The 16,866-nt window shown below is 37.1% G+C and overlaps 1 long non-coding RNA gene across 1 annotated transcript in view; it reads left to right on the top strand.

Moving 5' to 3' along the window:
- Nucleotides 1-16,866, top strand: part of LOC131507537 (uncharacterized) — a 143,872-nt gene that overhangs the window by 30,405 nt on the left and 96,601 nt on the right. Inside the window, exon 2 of the long non-coding RNA XR_009259552.1 lies at nt 2,485-2,533. This is a non-coding gene — a long non-coding RNA (uncharacterized LOC131507537). The remainder of the gene's footprint in view (nt 1-2,484; nt 2,534-16,866) is intronic.

Raw genomic sequence — 16,866 nt, 5'->3', positions numbered from 1 at the left:
TAAACATCAACTGAGTTAGACACAGTTTCAAGGGCTTTTTATGTGTCATCAATTTATTCCTCATAGTGCCACCAAGCTATAATATTCTTTATCTCATAGATGAAGGAGTAGAGATACACAGAGAGATTAGTATATAGTCAGTAAGCAATAGGGTTAGCAGTCCAAATGAGCCCACATTTTTACCAATATGCTACAGATTTTATGGAAAGGCAGATAACACTCAGGTTCATTTCTAAGACTCCTATTCACATTTTCTAATGTGTAATGCAATAGCAAAGCAATAACAATATGAGGTCAACCAGTTTTGGAAGACCTTCTAAAAACGTCAGGTTTTACTCATGGTCCCTGAGCTCAGGCTCTTCTGGAATTCAATTACTGAAACAGATAATAATGTACTTCCTCTTCCAATTCTTCCCTCTCTTTCTCCCCTCCCCCCCCCGCCCTCCCCCGCCCCGCAACAGATTCTGATAATTGTCAAGCCACCTGATAAAATATTCATGCTGATACCTAATCAGAATGAATTTCTGATTAAGGCATAAACACTTAAATAATAGTTGATAGGATAGAATGATTGGGGAAAATATTGTGGTTAAGAATAAAAATCATTTTTAAAAGTCTTATTGAAAATCATTCCAAACCAAGACACTTCTCTTTTTTGACGAAAAGCTTTTATGTGTTTCATGATTATCACTTAAAATTGAAATTTACACTTAACATTGATATGGATAAAAAATAAAAAATCCAAAGACCCACACTAAAATATACAGTGAACCCCACATTATAAATTGAATTTACCTTTGCAATATCTAACATCACCTTTAATGGCTTATTTCTTATAATTTATATTTTATTTTTATAAATGCAAAAGATAAAAACTAAAAGTCTAAATACTTTATTAATCAAATTTTTAATAGGGTGTATTTCAATTAATTTAAAGTTAGGCCCCATTACAATTTTTCCATATAACCTATATTTATTGAAAAGAGAGTCATATGGCAAGAAGAAATTATTTCATCTTTTAGAAAAAATATTTGAAAACAAAATCTCTAAACCTATTCATTTTTATTTTATATTGTAAAATTAAGACATGTAAAGGAAATATATTTCCAATACTTTCTGAAGGAGGTACAGTTGAATGTCTGTCTCCAGGATACATGTCTGTCTCCCATTTCTAGTTATACAATTTTAAACTGTTTCTGATTTTAGTTCTTTTGGTCATCTATATTAAATTAATTGTAGGCTTCCATAATTTAGCTATTGTTGAGAGTGCTGCTATAAACATTGGGGTACAAGTGCCCCTATACATCAGCACTCCTGTATCCCTTGGGTAAATTCCTAGCAGTGCTATTGCTGGGTCATAGGATAGATCTATGTTTAATTTTCTGAGGAACCTCCACACTGTTTTCCTGAGTGGCTGTACCAGTTTGCATCCCACCAACAGTGCAAGAGGGTTCTTGTTTCTTCACATCCTTTCCAGCATCTATAGTCTCCTGATTTGTTCATTTTAGCCACTCTGACTGGCGTGAGGTGATATCTGAGTGTGGTTTTGATTTGTATATCCCTGATGAGGAGTAACACTGAGCATCTTTTCATGTGCCTGTTAGGCATCTGGATGTCTTCTTTAGAGAAGTGTCTATTCATGTTTTCTGCTCATTTCTTCACTGGATTATTTGTTTTTGCGGGTGTGGAGTTTGGTGAGCTCTTTACAGATTTTGGATACTAGCCCTTTGTCTGATATGTAACGTGGATGGAACTGGAGACTGTTATGCTAAGTGAAATAAGTCATACAGAGAAAGACAGATACCATATGTTTTCATTCTTAGGTGGATCCTGAGAAACTTAACAGAAGACCATGGGGGAGGGGAAGGAAAAAAAAAGTGAGAGAGCAAGGGAGCCAAACCATAAGAGACTCTTAACAACTGAGAATTAACTGCGGGATGATGGGGGGTGGGAGGGAGGGAAAGTGGGTGATGGGCATTGAGGAGGGCACCTGTTGGGATGAGCACTGGGTGTTGTATGGAAACCAATTTGACAATAAATTTCATATTAAAAAAAATAAATTAATTGTAAGCTTATGCCAGATTTTCCTGATTCATCAACTGTAAGCATTATCTGATTCCATTTATTAAGGATTAACTTCAATTAAACTCCCTCCTCCTCTTATCTTCCATGTTTTATAATAAATATTGGTTCTATTGATTATTTATATGATTTTAAATAATATACTTAAAACTCTATTACTTGATCCATCAACCTCAAAATCTCTTAACAGCCCTCTTCCCTCATTTCTTTCTTTACCTTGCATATCTGTTAGTACTCCTTTCCATTGTAAAAAATTTGCATTCTGTAATATTACCCACTCCCATAATTACAGGTCTGTAATGTTACAGATTTCCATGATTTCCCTATAGGTTGACCCTGAAAACTTAAAGCTGAGATGTAGTCTCTGCCATACTAAAATTATGTCAATATAATTTTTTTCAGAACCAGATAGATTCTCTGAGGAGTGGTGGCTCCATGTCACTGAATTTTTGTGAGTAAAAGGGGGAAAACCCCAAGGCTTCAAAGCATGCTCTTTTTACACTATATTAATCATTCAAAATTATCTCATATGTTAGTTTGCTTTGCACTCTCTTCCTCCTTTAGAGCTCGGTATTTTCTCTTGGATATTCTGCTTACATTTTGCTGTTTTGTCCAGGACCAAATGCCTTTTCCAAATCAGTAAGGTCAATCTGTAATGGTTTCGTGAATGCTCTGATAAATAGTGACTCCTCCTTAGGTGTGCCAAATGGTTACTACTCTGGGAAGGTCTTAGCTACTCATTTCTGAAGCCCATGTCTGACCCTTTCTTGGGTGACTTTTCTTTCTTGAAGTATATGTTAATTATTTTTTTCAGAAAGGATGCATGGGAAGTAAGCTTTCTGCATCTCATTTTGCTCATTCTCTATCGAGGGAATGTATTGTCATTTCGCTTCCAGAGAGGCTGTGAGAAATCTAAAGTTTATTGTGATTCTTATTTCCTTATAATGGGTTGCTATTTTTCTCTCTGGAAATTTATAGAGAATTTCCATTATTTTTTTCTTAGATATATATATTTTTTTAATATGAGATCTCTGGGTAAATGTGGGTTAAAAGAATTCAACCTTCTTTTTTTAAATTTAATTTAATTATTTATTATTTTTTTCTAAATATGAAATTTATTGTCAAATTGGTTTCCATACAACACCCAGTGCTCATCCCAAAAGGTGCCCTCCTCAATACCCATCCCCCACCCTCCCCTCCGTCCCACCTCCCATCAACCCTCAGTTTGTTCTCAGTTTTTAAGAGTCTCTTATGTTTTGGCTCCCTCCCTATCTAACCTTTTTTTTTCTTCCCCTCCCCCATGGCCTTCTGTTAAGTTTCTCAGGATCCACATAAGAGTGAAACCATATGGTATCTGTCTTTCTCTTTATGACTTATTTCACTTAGCATGACACTCTCCAATTCCATCCATGTTGCTACAAAAGGGCATATTTCATTCTTTCTCATTGACACGTAGTATTCCATTCTGTATATAAACCACAATATCTTTATCCATTCATCAGTTGGTGGACATTTAGGCTCTTTCCATAATTTGGCTATTGTTAAAAGTGCTGCTATAAACATTGGGGTACAAGTGCCCCTGTGCATCAGCACTCCTGTATCCCTTAGGTAAATTCCTAGCAGTGCTATTGCTGGGTCATAGGGTATATCTATTTTTAATTTTTTGAGGAACCTTCACACTGTTTTGCAGAGTGGCTGCACCAGTTTGCATTCCCACCAACAGTGCAAGAGGGTTCCCATTTCTCCACATCCTCTCCAGCTTCTGTAATCTCCTGATTTGTTCATTTTAGCCACTTTGACTGGCGTGAGGTGGTATCTGAGTGTGGTTTTGATTTGTATTTCCCTGATGAGGAGCAACGTTGAGCATCTTTTCATGTGTCTGTTGGCCATCCAGATGTCTTCTTTAGAGAAGTGTCTATTCATGTTTTCTGCCCATTTCTTCACTGGGTTATTTGTTTTTCGGGTGTGGAGTTTAGTGAGCTCTTTATAGATTTTAGATACTAGCCCTTTGTCCGATATGTCATTTGCAAATATCTTTTCCCATTCTGTTGGTTGCCTTTTAGATTTGTTGATTGTTTCCTTTGCAGTGCATAAGCTTTTTATCTTCTTGAGGTCCTAATAGTTCATTTTTGCTTTTAATTCCCTTGCCTTTGGAGATGTGTCAAGTAAGAAATTGCTGCGGGTGAGGTCAGAGAGGGTTTTTTCCTGCTTTCTCCTCTAAGGTTTTGATGGTTTCCTGTCTCACATTCAGGAGATAGGAATCCATTTTGAGTTTATTTTATCCATTTTGAGTTTATTTTTGTGAATGGTGTAAGAAAGTGGTCTAGTTTCATCCTTTTGCAGGTTGCAGTCCAGTTCTCCCAGCACCATTTGTTAAAGAAACTGTCTTTTTTCCATTGGATATTCTTTCCTGCTTTGCCAAAGATTACTTTGCCATACTTTTGTGGGTCTAATTCTGGGGTTTCTGTTCTATTCCATTGGTGTATGTGTCTGTCTTTGTGCCAATACCATGCTGTCTTGATGATGACAGCTTTGTAGTAGAGGCTAAAGTCTGGGATTGTGATGCCTCCCACTTTGGTTTTCTTCTTCAAAATTACTTTGGCTATTCGGGGCCTTTTGTGGTTCCATATGAATTTTAGGATTGCTTGTTCTAGCTTCGAGAAGAATGCTGGTGCAATTTTGATTGGGATTGCATTGAATGTGTAGATAGCTTTGGGTAGTATTGAGATTTTAACAATATTTATTCTTCCAATCCATGAGCACAGAATGTTTTTCCATTTCTTTATATCTTCTTCAATTTCCTTCATAAGCTTTCTATAGTTTTCAGCATACAGATCTTTTACATCTTTGGTTAGGTTTATTCCTAGGTATTTTATGCTTCTTGGTGCAATTGTGAATGGGATCAGTTTCTTTATTTGTCTTTCTGTTGCTTCATTATTAGTGTATAAGAATGCAACTGATTTCTGTGCATTGGTTTTGTATCCTGCAAATTTGCTGAATTCATGTATCCGTTCTAGCAGACTTTTGGTGGAGTCTATCGGATTTTCCATGTGTAATATCATGTCATCTGCAAAAAGTGAAAGATTGACTTCATCTTTGCCAATTTTGATGCCTTTGATTTCCTCTTGTTGTCTGATTGCTGATGCTAGAACTTCCAGCACTATGTTAAACAACAGCGGTGAGAGTGGACATCCCTGTTGTGTTCCTGATCTCAGGGGGAAAGCTCTCAGTTTTTCCCCATTGAGGATGATATTAGCTGTGGACTTTTCTTAATTGGCTTTTATGATGTTTAAGTATGTTCCCTCTATCCCAACTTTCTCGAGGGTTTTTATTAAGAAAGGATGCTGAATTTTGTCAAATGCTTTTTCTGCATCAATTGACAGGATCATATGGTTCTTATCTTTTCTTTGATTAATGTGATGTATCACATTGATTGATTTGCAAATGTTGAACCAGCCCTGCATCCCAGGAATGAATCCCACTTGATCACTTGAGAATAGTTCTCTTTTTTTGCTGTATCTCTGTCTGGTTTAGGAATCAAAGTAATACTGGCTTCATAGAATGAGTCTGGAAGTTTTCCTTCCCTTTCAATTTTTTGGAACAGGTTGAGAAGGATAGGTATTATCTCTGTTTTAAATGTCTGGTAGAATTCCCCAGGGAAGCCATCTGATCCTGGATTCCTATTTGTTGGGAGATTTTTGATAGCTGAATCAATTTCTTTGCTGGTTGTGGGTCTGTTCAAGTTTTGTATTTCTTCCTGTTTGAGTTTTGGAAGTGTGTGGGTGCTTAGGAATTTGTCCATTTCTTCTGTCCAGTTTGTTGGCATATAATTTTTATAGTATTCCCTGATAATTCCTTGTATTTCTGAGGAATTGGTTGCAATAATTTCATTTTCATTCATGATTGTATCTATTTGGGTCATCTCCCTTTTCGTTTTGAGAAGCCTGGCTAGAGGTTTATCAATTTTGTTTATTTTTTCAAAAAACCAAGTCTTGGTTTCATTGATCTGCTCTACAGTTTTTTTAGATTCTATATTGTTTATTTCTGCTCTGATCTTAATTAGTGCTCTTCTTCTGCTGGCTTTGGGGTGTTTTTGCTGTTCTGCTTCTATTTCCTTTAGGTGTGCTGTTAGATTTTGTATTTGGGATTTTTCTTGTTTCTTGAGATAGGCCTGGATTGCAATGTATTTTCCTCTCAGGACTGCCTTTGCTGCATCCCAAAGCGTTTGGATTGTTGTATTTTGACTTTCATTTGTTTCCATATATATTTTCTTAACGTTTATTTATTTTAGAGACAGAGAGAGACAGAGCATGAATGGGGGAGGGTCGGAGAGAGGGAGGCACAGAATCTGAAACAGGCTCCAGGCTGTGAGCTGTCAGCACAGAGCCTGATGTTGGGCTCGAACTCACGAACCGTGAGATCATGACCTGAGCCGAAGTCGGCCGCTTAACTGACTGAGCCACCCAGGCGCCCCTCCATATATTTTTAAATTTCTTCTCTAATTGCCTGGTTGACCCATTCATTCTTTAGTAGGGTGTTCTTTAACTTCCATGCTTTTCGAGGTTTTCCAGACTTTTTCCTGTGGTTGATTTCAAGTTTCATAGCATTGTGGTCTGAAAGTGTGCATGGTATGATCTCACTTCTTTTATACTTATTAAGGGCTGTTTTGTGACCCAGTATGTGATCTATCTTGGAGAATGTTCCATGTGCACTCGAGAAGAAAGTATATTCTGTTGCTTTGGGATGCAGAGTTCTAAATATATGTCAAGTCCATCTGATCCAATGTATCATTCAGGGCCCTTGTTTCGTTATTGACCGTGTATCTAGATGATCTATCCATTGTTTTCAGTGGAGTATTAAAGTCCCCTGCAATTACCACATTCTTATGAATAAGGTTGCTTATGTTTGTGATTAATTGTTTTATATATTTGGGGACTCCTGTATTTGGCGCATAGACATTTACAACTGTTAGCTCTTCCTGATGGATAGATCCTGTAATTATTATATAATGCCCTTCTTCATCTCTTGTTACAGCCTTTAAAGTCTAGTTTGTCTGATATAAGTATAGCTACTCCAGCTTTCTTTTGACTTCCAATAGCATGATAGATAGTTCTCCATCCCCTCATTTTCAATCTGAAGGTGTCCTCAGGCCTAAAATGAGTCTCTTCTAGACAGCAAATAGATGGGTCTTGTTTTTTTATCCATTCTGATACCCTATGTCTTTTGGCTGGCGCATTTAGTCCATTTATATTCAGTGTTATTATTGAAAGATATGGGTTTAGAGTCATTGTGATGTCTGTAGTTTTCATGCTTGTAGCGATGTCTCTGGTACTTTGTGGTCTTTGTAACATTTTGCTCATAGAGTCCCCCTTAGGATCTCTTGTAGGGCTGGTTTAGTGGTGATGAATTCCTTCAGTTTTTGTTTGTTTGGGAAAACCTTTATCTCTCCATCTATTGTGAATGACAGGCTTGCTGGATACAGAATTCTCGGCTGCACATTTTTTCTGTTTATCACATTGATGACTTCCTGCCATTTCTTTCTAGCCTGTCAAGTTTCACTAGATAGATCTGCCACTAGTCTTATGGGTTTCCCTTTATATGTTATAGCCTATTTATCCCTAGCTGCTTTCAGAATATTCTCTTTATGCTTGTATTTTGCCAGTTTCACTATGATACGTTGTGCAGAAGATCGATTCAAGTTACGTCTGAAGGGAGGTCTCTGTGCCTCTTGGATTTCAATGCCATTTTCCTTCCCCAGATCAGCAAAGTTCTCAAGTATGATTTGTTCAAGTACACCTTCAGTCCCTTTCTCTCTCTCTTTCTCTTCTGGAATTCCTATTATATGGATATTGTTCCGTTTGATTGCATTACTTAGTTCTCTAATTCTCCCCTCATATTTCTGGATTTTTTTAATCTCTCTTTTTCTCAGCTTTCTCTTTTTCCATAATTTTATTTTCTAATTCACCTATTCTCTCCTCTGCCTCTTCAATCTGAGCTGTGGTCGCCTCCATTTTATTTTGCACCTTACTTATAGCATTTTTTAGCTCCTCATGACTATTTCTTAGTCCCTTCATATCTGTAGCAATAGATTCTCTGCTGTCCTCCATACTTTTTTCAAGCTCAGCAATTAATTTTATGACTATTATTCTAAATTTTTGTTCTGTTATATTGCTTAAATCATTTTTGATTAATTAATTAGCTGTCGCTACATCCTGGAGTTTCTTTTGGGGAGAATTCTTCTGTTTCATCATTTTGGATAGTCCCTGGAGTGGCGCCCGACTTCAGGGCACTTTGCCTGTGCTGTCTGGAGTAACTTGTGTTGATGGGTGGGGCCACAGTCAGACCTGATGTCTGTCCCCAGCCCACTTCTGGGGCCACAGTCAGATTGGTGTGTACCTTATCTTCCCCTCTCCCAGCGGCAGGAGTGCTGGGCCCCTGTGGAGTGCTGTGGCCCCTGTCTGGGCTACTTGCACCCTGCCAGGCTTGTGGTGCTGCTTCTATGAGAACTGGCCAATAGCGTATTAAACAGGGTGGATCCGCAAGGTGCACAGGGACAGGAGGGGCAGGCTTAGCTCACTTTGCTATAGGTGGTCCCCTGCGGGAGGGGTCCTGCAGCACCTGGAGGGAGGCCAGCCCCTCGGAGGGGTGGATCCACAGAAGCACAGTGTTGGGTGTTTGTGCGGTGCAAGCAAGTTGGGTGATGGAAACTGGTTCCCTTTGGGATTTTGGCTTGGGGATGGGAGAGGGAGATGGCTCTGGCCGAGCTGAGCTCTCTTTTCCAGGGTTCAACACCTCTCCCTCTCGGTGTCCTCTCACCCTTCCACTCTCCAAGCAGAGCTGTTGACTTATAACATTCCAGGCTGTCAGAACTCACCCGGTCCAGCCCTCTGCTTTTGCAAGCCAGACTCTGGGATTCCACCTTGCCGCTTGGGCTACCCCTCCGCCACCCCGCTCCCTCCCACCAGTCCATGTAGCAAGCACTGCCTCTCCACCCTTCCTACCCTCTTCCATGGGCCTCTTGTCTACACTTGGCTCCGTGGAGTCTGTTCTGCTAGTCTTCTGGCAGTTTTCTGGGTTCTTTAGGCAGATGTGGGTGGAACTAAGTGATCAGCAGGACGAGGTAAGCCCAGCGCCCTCCTACGCCACCATCTTCCGAACCTCCTCTCAACCTTCTTGATACTAAGTGAGAACTTCTGATCTGAAGACATATATCTTCGTCTTTACCTCTGGAAATTTTCCTTTCTTTGATTTCTTTGATAATTTGTTCCCTCCGTTTTTTCATTTTTTCTAGTTTTTAAATATTTCATGATTCTTCCAGTGGAAGAATATGGAAATATGGATTGCCAATATCCTCTCTACCATTTTTTATCTATTTGTCATTTGTCATTTGTGTTCTGAAATAATTTCTAAATTTTCATTTCAAATACTTTATTGGATTCAGTTTTCAATAACCACATTTTAAATATGGTTTTAGATAACTATTATTCCAGTTCATAACAGGCTGTTTATGTTGCATTGAAACAATATCTTATCTAAACTCTCTAGACATATTAATTAGAAGTAGTTTATTATTTGATTGTATCCTTTTCTCTAATCTGAATTTTATTGTTTTTCCTTCAGGTTTAGTTGTGTCATTTGTTAATCTTTACTCTTTTTTTTATAACTATTGAATTTCTAGGATAGCAACAGATTCTTTTTTTTTTTTTAAATTTTTTTTTTCAACGTTTTTTATTCATTTTTTGGGACAGAGAGAGACAGAGCATGAACGGGGGAGGGGCAGAGAGAGAGGGAGACACAGAATCGGAAACAGGCTCCAGGCTCCGAGCCATCAGCCCAGAGCCTGACGCGGGGCTCGAACTCACGGACCACGAGATCGTGACCTGGCTGAAGTCGGACGCTTAACCGACTGCGCCACCCAGGCGCCCCAAGGATAGCAACAGATTCTTAATTGGTCACTGATAAACATAAAATAAAGGATCTGGTAGATTAACTATGTGGCTAGCAGGGGTTTCCTCTGCTGTAATAGGTCTGTTCCTTGAATGAGGGAGAGGTATACAATGTGTGTGTGTGTGTGTGTGTGTGTGTGTGTGTGTGTGTGTGGTATTTTGAGGTGTTGCTGTGATATTTCTGGGTTTTAAGTATGAAGCAGGCATATAGCTAAGAATTCAGACACATTCAAATACCAAAACAAGGCCAGTATGACTAATGTGAACAAACCCTCAATCTGGGAGCTGTGGATCTCCCTCAACATATCACTCAATCTATATCTGGCATTGAAGCAAATGTCACTTCCTAATGCACAGGAATGGGGGTGGCCTGAACATGCACATGTCTTTCAGTTTGATTCTCCATCAGTCATCATGATTTCTGCCCTTCCTCCTACGCCTTCTCTTCCTTAGCTCCTGACTCTAGGGAGCTGCACTGTGCAAAATTGCTGCTAGTTCCACTGCAGCTTTTTCTGTTGAATATACTGAGCGATGGCTCTTTTTATTCTAATATATCCATCAAGGTGCTCCCATCAGTCTTCTGTCTTCCAGAAATTCATTCTAATCTTTTGACTGCTGATGTTTCTCTGCTGCCATTCTCAGAAGCTCTGCAGATTTATTCACTTTCATATTTCTTCCCTGAACACTCCATGGATTTTTGAGATAGAGAAGAATTTAATGAAATTTCTGACTCTAATAACTGGAACTAGAAGCCTGTAAGAATTTTTAAATGTTATTTCATAAAGAAAAACAACATTTAAAGTCCATACCAAAGAAGTATTCCCATATATATGTATATATGAAAAGAGCTAAGTTCTCCTTTCTACAGTATTTATACAAATCACCAAAGATAAACTAAAAGAGTGAGAAAGAATTCAAAGAAAAAAACATTTTTGTAGATCTGAAAACCACAAATCTTTAAATAATATTATATTTTCAAAGACAAATTAAAAAATAACTGGCAGGCTGAGAAAATATAATTTCAATATGTATAGCTGAAAAATAGTTAATTACTTGTATGTCACCCTTAAAAATCTTTGTAATTTATTAAATTAAGAAAAATCTTAAGTGTCAAAACTTGAAAAAAAAGACTACAGGATATGAAAGGTAAGTTAAATAATGAAATGACTGATAAATATTTTTCAAAAACTTTTAAATTATGGGGAAATATTCAAATACTTGGCAGATGAAATATGATTCATTTGGATACAAGTTTCAAAAACACAGTTTGAATTTATTTAAATTAAAAAGGAATGTAGTAAAAGGATATTGGTGTAGTTTACTTAATGAAAAGAAGAGAAGACCCCAGTATGCTTCTGGGGATTCTACTCAACCCAGTGCTTCTAAGACATTTACTCTCTCTGAGTGACTCTCACGTGTTCAACTCTCAAATTGGATACAGCCTTGTCTTATGTAGAAAGTGAACTTGCCACTTGGTTCACAGAGTTATGTCTACCTTATAGAGTGGCCCTGGAGGAGAGCTCTTGCTTATTGGGAAGGACCCTGACCTACCTTGAGTCACATGCCTACCATGAACAAATGAATATGGCTAGGTGCGCTGTGACTGCACCAAAACTGGTTCCCCTGCTAAACCCTGTAGTCACAGGGTAGTGACTAGGTTGGTTTGCTAGCCAGATGAAATAAGAGCTACTTAGCTGTATAATAAGTGAAGGGGAGGTTTTGTTAAAAGGAAGATGTTGCAAAACTGGGGGGCAAAATGTTTCTGAATCCTTTCTTGACAGTCACTTCCACCCATGAGAATTTGAAGGATGTTGATCTACTAGAAAGAGTAGTACACAGGAAATTAAATATTACCTCTGTGGCTGCATCATTGCTGGCTATCACAAGGGTTTACTGGCCAAAAATAGATTGGAGCACACAGCATTTATAACCTAAAGACCAACAGGGAACAAAATTTTCATGCAGTTCTAATCTCTTTCTCACATATTCACCAAAATCCCACATGGTGAAATCTGTCAAGCATTTGAGTGGTCTTTAACAAAAAAAAAAAGAAAGAAAGAAAGAGAAAAAAAAGTTGAATGGGCTACAAGGCTCAGCTTTCTTATCTTAAAACATAAGAATAAGCAGACGAAAGGGCCCACATTCATAAGCATGATTCCTTATTAAGCAATATGGCCCAATTAGTGAACAGGACTTTGTCCTATTAGATTGGCAAATGACCATGTTGGAGGAGGCAGCAAGAAAGTAGATGAAAGAAAGGAATGGGCAATCCTTTGATCTTTCATGTAACTAATCCAAACATAAGTTTATGTCCTTATATGATCACTTGCAACTCTAGTCATGAATTTTCACTTTTCGTTATAGATATAGTGGGCTTTAGTCATAGAATTCAATAACAGGAGATGAATTTAGAGACTAAGTTTAACTGCATTATTTTAGACTAAACTGATATTCTGAGTAAATAAATTACTCTTTGAATTCGGGCTTTCTAACGGGGATGTGTGCTTTCTATTATATGTATCTGTGTTTCTACAATTAAGAAGGTTGCTTCTTCATTAAACAATACCTACTTGTCTGTATCTTCTCTATCAATCAATATAATATCATCTGTGTATTCTGTAATCTTAAGATAATGTATTTTTTATAAGATGCTGTACAATGACTATTTTCTATCTCTAGGGTCAAGCTCAATAAAACTGTACCCAGTCTTTTCTATTTTTGAATAAAACAACTTTAATTCCTGAAGCTTTTATCCCTAAAATATATAGGTTTATTTCAACGTTTTATCGCCTATGTGTATGGGAAATACTTTTTCACATTTGTGGATATCTTTACTTTTTAATTGCTTAATTAATTTTCTTCCCTAATTTCTCATGCAATATTTATATCAGGCAGCCTCCGAACAGATAGATGCACACAGAGATACATAAACACATACATATACACGCATTCTGCAGCAGTCATCCTAGAGTAATACTTCAAGTTAGACATTTTTATTTTTATTTTTTAGAAATGGGGAAATAGGCACTGGTTCTTTCTTTCTTTCTTTCTTTCTTTCTTTCTTTCTTTCTTTCTTTCTTTCATGTTTATTTATTTTTGAGAGAGAGACACAGAGACAGAGACAGAGACAGAGACAGAGCATGAGCAGGGGAGGGGCAGGAAGAGAGGGAGACACAGAGTCTGAAGCAGTCTGAAGCAGGCTGAGCTGTCAGCACAGAGCCTGATGTGGGGCTCGAACTCAGGAGCTGTGAGATCATGACCCGAGCCTAAGTAGGACACTTAACCAACTGAGCCACGCAGGCATCCCAGCACTGGTTTTCTATAGGCTACCCTGAAACTGTTTCAGAGAGATATGTTGTATTGTGGTATAAGTGCCACTTTCCTGTCATTGAAATACATAAATTCATCTCCCCCCAATTTACCAATTGCATAGCTTATCAATATAATTCAACATCACAAAAGATAAATGGTAAGCAAGCTATATAATGAAATATTTACCATTCATATTCATAACATTTGCATGTGTGTGTGAGAGAGGGAATTACATATTGGACTGTTGAAGTCTGTATACCACAAGGTAATATTTCAGTTTACCTCATGTTTTGGGGTTCAAATTCAGTATGAAAGTTAGTCCTATGTGTAATTTGTAATTTTAAGACTTAATATGATATCTGTTGTGGGTGTTCTACATATTATAAAGTGTGAAATTTATAATGAAATCATCAAGTGAGTAACCTAAGTGACACTAGTTTTAAATTTCTCTTTAATGACATTACTCTCTGCACTGTTATTTAACATAGTATTGGAAGTCCTCGCCATAGCAATCAGACAACAAAAAGAAATAAAAGACATCCAAATTGACAAGGAGGAAGTAAAACTTTCACTATTTGCAGATAACATGATATTCTATATAGAAAACTTGAAAGGCTCTACCAAAAAATTGCTAGAACTGATACACAAATTCAGTAAATCACAGGACACAAAATCAATATATATATAAATCTTTTGCATTTCTACACACCAATAATGACCCGGCAGAAAGACAAATTAAGGAATCAATCCCATTTATAATTGAACCAAAAACCATGAGACACCTAGGAATAAACCTAAACAAAGAAATAAAAGATCTGTACTCTGAAAACTATAAAACACTGATTAAAGGAATTGAAGATATCACAAAAAAATGGAAAGACATTCCATGCTCATGGGTTGGAAGAAGAAATATTATTAAAATGTATATATTACCCAAAGCAATCTACCCATTTAATGCAATCCCTGTCAAATACCAACAGCATTTTTCACAGAGCTAGAACAAACAATTCAAAAATTTCCATGGAAACACAAAAGACCTTGAATCACCATGCGATCTTGAAAAGCAAAGCAAAGGTGGAGGCATGACAATTTCGGACTTCAAGTTATATTACAAATCTCTAGTAATCAAAACAGTATGGTACTAGCACAAAAATAGGCACATAGATCAATAGAGCAGAATAGAAAGTCCAGAAATGAACCCACAACTATATGGCCAATTAATCTTTGACAAAGCAGGAAAGAATATCCAGTATAGTCACTTTAACAAATGGTATTGGGAAAAGTGGACAGCAACATGTGAAAGAATGAAACTTGGCCACTTTATTATACTATACAAAAAAAGAAATTCCAAATGGATGAAAGATCTAAATGTGAGGCATGAAACCATAAAAATCCTAAAGGAGAACATAGGTAGTAACCTTTTTGACATTGGCCATAGCAACTTATTTCTAGATCTGTCTCCTGAGACAAGGTAAACAAAAGCAAGAATATACTCTTGGGACCTCATCAAAATAAAAACTTCTGCACAGCAAAGGAAATAATCAACAAAACTAAAAGACAACCTACAGAATGGGAAAAGATATTTGAAAATGACATATACAATAAAGGTTTAGCATCCCAAATATATATAAAACATAAAACTCAACACCCAAAGAATAATCCAATTATAGAAGGGTCAGAAGTCATGAACAGACAATTTTCCAAAGACATACATATGGCCAACAGACACATGAAAAGATAACCTCACTGATCATCAGGGAAATACAAATGAAAACTACAATGAAATACCACCTCACACCCGTCAGAATGGCTAAAATCAACAACACAAGAAACAACAGGTACTGGCAAGGACTTGGAGAAAGGGGAACCCTCTTGCAGTGTTGGAGAGAATGTAAACTGGTGCAGCCACTTTGGAAAACAGTATAAAGTTTCCTCAAAAAGTTAAAAATAGAACTACCCTATGACTCAGCAATTGTACTACTAGGTATTTATCCAAAGAATACAAAAATACTAATTCAAAGGGATACATGCACCCCAATGTTTATAGCAGCATTATTTATAATAGCCCAAGTGTCCATTGCCTGACAAATGGATAAAGAAGAGGTCATATATATATATATATATATATATAATATGTATATTATATAATACAATATATATTGTATATAATACAATATATATAATATATATACATTATATATAATGGAACGTTACTTAGCCATAAAAAGTATGAGATCTTGCTATTTGCAATGACATGGATGGAGCTAGAGTATTGTGCTATGTGAAATAAGTCAAAGAAAGACAAATACCATATGATTCCCATCATGTGGAATTTAAGAAACAAAGAAATGAGCGAAGGGGCAAAAAAGAGACAGGCAAACCAAGAAACAGACTCTTACCTATAGAGAACAAACGGATGGTTACTAGCAGGGAAATAGTTAGGGAGTTGGGTTAGATAGGTGATGGCAATAAAGAAGAACTGTACTTGTGATGAGCACCGGATATTGTATGGAAGTGTTGAATCACTATATTATACACATGAAACTAATATTTTACTCTGTTAACTCATTGGAATTTACTTTTTTAAAAGTTTATTTCTTTATTTTGAGAGGGAGAGAAAGAATGGGGATGGGGAAGAGAGAGGAGAGAGAGAATCCCAAGCAGTCTCGGCACTGTCAGCACAAAGCCTAATGTGGGGCTCGAACTCATGAACTGTGAGATCATGACCTGAGCTGAAATGGAGTTGGATACCTAACTGACTGAGACACCCAGGCACCCCACTAACTGGAATTTAAATAAAAACTTTAAAAAAATCCTTCAGAGGGGCGCTGGGTGGCTCAGTTGGTTAAGGTCCAACTACAGCTCAGGTCACGATCTCGAGGTCCATGAGTTCAAGCCCCGTGTCGGGCTCTGGGCTAATGGCTCGGAGCCTGGAGCCTGCTTCGGATTCTGTGTCTCCCTCTTTCTCTGCCCCTCCCCCGTTCATGCTCTGTCTCTCTCTGTCTCAAAAATAAATAAAAAACGTTAAAAAAATTTAAAAAAATCCTTCAGAGAAACTATAAAAAATATATTCTCTAATTTGTTTATTTTAGAGCAATTTAAATTTTTAAACCCATAATAATAATTTATTTCCTTCTACTTTAAGGTAAATATGTATCTCAGAATTGGCTGTTGAATTATTACACGTTTTACTGCATATAGGGTAAAGATAGAAGTATAAAAGCATAAAATAACACATTTGTAAAAAGAAGAAGAAATCATACTTGAACTATAAGAAAAATAAGGAAACATGTAACTAATAATGATTTGTATGAGTAAATTTACATATGCAAAAGAAATTATCTAGAAATAAACATTTGCCTTAATAACATAATGCTCTCCAAACTTCTTAGGGAATATTCAAGAAAAATGCAGTTTTAATTTTAATATGCACATGAGATCAATTAATGTATCACATATGCAAATATGAAGGCAATGACCCTGATTCTGAATGCTTGTTATTTCTGGAGTTGGCATATGGCTCTCT

Source organism: Neofelis nebulosa, chromosome 3, assembly GCF_028018385.1.
Source record: "Neofelis nebulosa isolate mNeoNeb1 chromosome 3, mNeoNeb1.pri, whole genome shotgun sequence".
Classification (NCBI taxonomy): Eukaryota; Metazoa; Chordata; class Mammalia; order Carnivora; family Felidae; genus Neofelis; species Neofelis nebulosa.
The sequence above is the reverse complement of the archived record's forward strand: the minus strand, read 5'-3'. Positions and strand labels throughout refer to the sequence as shown.